This window comes from Theobroma cacao, chromosome 9 (assembly GCF_000208745.1).
Source record: "Theobroma cacao cultivar B97-61/B2 chromosome 9, Criollo_cocoa_genome_V2, whole genome shotgun sequence".
NCBI classification, from domain to species: Eukaryota; Viridiplantae; Streptophyta; class Magnoliopsida; order Malvales; family Malvaceae; genus Theobroma; species Theobroma cacao.
The window spans coordinates 12,648,243-12,652,342 of NC_030858.1; positions in this window are offsets into that span (position 1 = coordinate 12,648,243).

A 4,100-nucleotide genomic window follows, 5' to 3' on the forward strand; every position below is an offset into this window, starting at 1 on the left:
TTCAGTATCAACTTTGGGTAAGGTACCTTGAGGTTAGTATTTAAAGCACTGGCAAGTTGGCCTCCTTGTATCTCAAGATTTCTAATTGAAGCTGCTTGATTTTGAATGGAGGCATCAGTCCTTATCATAAATGAGGACTTAGCTATTGATGGCTTTGTTATGAATGCATCAGTCTTTATCATGAATTGCATGAACATATCCTCCATTGAAGGCTTTTTTGCTAACATAGGGGCTCTAGATGGAAATCTAGAGGGAAAGTTTGACTTAGCTATTGATGGGGACCCTTGGTTGTTATTCCATGAAAAATTAGGATGATTCCTCCAACCAAGATTATAAGTGTTGGAATAGGGATTGTTCTATTGCTTATTTCCAACAAATTGACAAAACTCAGAATATATGGGACAATTGTCATTGGAATGTCCTTCCTCACAAAATTCACGTCATAAAGGAGTTCTGAACAGCATTAACACTCAGCTTATCTATTTTCTTTGCGAAAGAGGCCAATTGTGTAGAGACAATGTTTATCACATCTAATTCACGAATTCCAACAATTTTTCTTGTACCTAATCTTTCATATGGCTATTGATAATTATTAGAAGCTATCTTTTTGAGCAAATCATAAGCCTCATCAATGGATTTACTCATAAGTGCACCCCCAGCAGCAGCATCAATGGTAGTTCTAAAAGGTCCTAGCAAACCATTATAAAAAGTATGAACTCGCAGCCACTTAGGTAATCCATGGTGAGGACATTTTCTCATCAAATCCTTATACCTTTCCCAAGCCTCATATAGTGATTCAAAATCAAATTGCATGAAAGAAGTAATATCATTCCGCATTTTTGCTGACTTTGCAGGTGGGAAGAATTTTGCTAAGAATTTTTTAGCTAAATCATCCCAAGTATTAATAGAACCAGCAGGAAGCAAATTTAACCAACTCTTTGCTTTATCTCTCAATGAAAAAGGGAAAAGCCTCAATCTTATGGCATCATCAGTAACACCATAAAGATTGGTCATGGATTTTTTGTAGTGCCTATGTTAACTTCTTTCAATTCATCAATTGTAGGTTGATTTCCTTCCTCTAATGATGGGGGAGCCTTTTGGATATCTTTTTCATATTTTTCATCACTTTCTACTATAAACATGTGATTGCAAGTGAAGATTTCCATTTCTTCTTGCTCTTCCTCGTCTAAAGATAAGGCTTGTTTAGTCACAACCATAGTGTACCTTTTAGCCTTTAATGTTTTATTATTTGTTACTATCCATTCACTTTTTCTTTTCATTTGTGAAGAGATAATGCTATGGTAATCCTTTCGTTCATATGTCAAGAGACTTTTTTTATTCCTCATTTGAAAGGGTTTTCCTTTTAACTTTGAACACACAGACTTTCTTGAAGTCATTTTTGTATAATCTTTCTTAAACACTGAATCTCGATTTGAAGGCATGCCCAATCGATCAAAAATTGAAGTTTAGGTTATCGCTATGCCCAAACAATCAAAAACTGAAAGTCTAGATGACTCTATTGGGGTTTTTTCCTCATCGTAAACCTTTTCAGTTGTTATATATCTTGAAGCTTCTTTGTGAATCTTCAACTTTAAAGGCGTAAATCCCAACCTTGTAACTTTGACAACATTTTTCTTTTTCTGCCAAACCTTACAATTCTTGGAGAGATCTTGTCGAGTTTCTTTGGTTGGTTCATTGGGCTCATGTACCAATTTAGAAACATTTCTTGCTTGTAGCTAGCCCTTATTAGAAGCTTATAAGCATTAAGGTCAAAACCATTAGCTCTTTAAGAGGGAAGATCATCATGTTTGACTAATGGTCCTTTTGTTGGCCTTACAAATCCCTTTAATGGAAACCTAGGGAATTTTGACTTTTTCAAGCTAGTGAGTGGCAAAGTCAAATTTTTGAAGCCTTCGATAAGATCATCATCTTCCTTTATAGACGAAGACATTTTCTTTCCCATTTTCTTTTGATTATTTTCCTTCATCATTTCCCTAATCGCCTTTGGGTTGTCTCTCTTCGATAAAGGTACTTTCCAAATAGAACTTAGCTTCAGCCAAATGTGCCTTTCTTATAGTAAATGGTTTAGTATCCGCCATGACTATCTTCACTTGACCATGTCTACAATATTTGAAACATTGATGAAGTGTTGGCAATACTACACCATGTTGATGTATCCAAGGTTGCCCTAACAAAATGTTGTATGTTGTGTTAGCATCAATCACATGAAACAATGGATTAGATTCCATATCATCAATGAAAAGTTGAAGTTTAACTTTTCCTACAACTCTTTGTCTTTCAAGATTGAAACCTTGGATCATCAAGTGAGTCTTCGATAATTCGTCCAAAGGCATTCCAAGCTCTTTCATTGTTTTTAGTAGGAGCAAGTTGACAGCAGATCCATTATTTATCTAGATTCGATTGATCTTTTGTTCACAACTGTATCCCTGAACAAAAAAAGGTCAATTATGAGTGGTAGACCCCAACAATAAGTCTTCATTAGAAAATGTAATTTCTGCACCATAAGAGAAATTAAAATTGAACTTAATTTTTTTTCATTCCCAACATCTTCATCAACTTGGAAACATGATGTGGGAATTGGATTGTCATTTTTGAATTTCACTGGCATGAAGTCATTTAAGGTGATTGATCATCTAGGCCTTTGCACCACCAAATTTTCATGCCTATTTGAACTTATTTTCCTTGTCATTGTCTTTGGCACTTTCCTAGATGGATGTTTCACCATTTTGGATCTTCTTGGTACTTGCTTGTCCTTGAAAGGATACTTCTTTCCTTTTTTTTGACGAGTAACTAGGATCCATCCTTCGTTGTCTAGATGCTCAATTGTAGAACCACAAGCTTTGCCCCCATTATCTTAAGGATTGGATGTTTCCCTTACATTTGGGGTTGACAAGGTGTAAACAAAAAATCCAAATTTTATATTTATGTTCCACATATTAAGTAGAGAAAGCATGCTAGTCGCTGATGCCACGTTTGCTGTCACCATTTCTTCTTCAAACTCAATTTTCCTATCTTTGTATAAACCCATGATTTTGTCTTTTAAGATAAAACATTTTTATATAGGGTGACCAATTAAACGATGGTACTTGCAATAGTTAAGGTCATTTACTCGATCACTTTTTAGGTGGCTTCATCTTTGGCAATTGAATAAGCTTAGCCTTCAAAAGTTCTTCCAACATTCCTGTGATATTTGAGTCAAGGAAAAAATACTTCTTCTCTTGCCTTTATTTCAAAGATGCTTTCTTTTATCTTGCGAAAGGCCAATTTTTGTCTCTTGGATCTTATTTGAATTGGTAGTCACTTTAATGGGTTTGGTGTTGACAGTCATATATTATTTTTGAAATACCCCATACTTTGATATGGTGATAAATAAAGTTGAGCGAATGCAAATTGAGGTCAATTAAAATGTTTAGAAGTGATAAAAGACGAAAAGAGTAATTTAGGATAAAATATTTCGCAAGTGAGAAAATAACAATAAAATAATAATAATTTTATCGAAGGAGAATTTGTGAGATAAAAGGTGATTCGAAAGTCAAGTGAGGCATAATAAGGTATTTCAGGTACCAATGAGACAAGATAAAATTTTTAAAATATTAATATTTAGCCGAATGTCGAAATCAGTCATGAAGAAGGATCATATGGTTGATCCAAGTGGGGGACAAGATGACAAGCCCGACTCTATAAAAATATTTGTCATGACATACATGTGATGGATAGCATGTTTGCATGCTAAGAGAGTCTCGAAAAAAATTTACAAAAGTCGGTATTGTACCTAGAGGTACAATAAAGTTGATTTAAGCCTCGAACTAGATTAAATAGAGCATTTACGATGAAATTAAGAATTTTAAAGTCCCATAATGGTTTAATATGGTGATTCAGAGTTCGAGGATCAATTTGGAGTCAAACCAAAATTTTCGCTATCTAGGGGCAAAATGGTCATTTGCCACCTGGGGACAAAATGAGAATTTTTAGAAAATATTTTTGACCCCATTTGACTTATTGGAGTAAGATTTGAAGTTTAGAAGTGAAAAATTTTAATTTCGATATAATTTGGAGTAAAAGGGTAAAATGGTAATTTT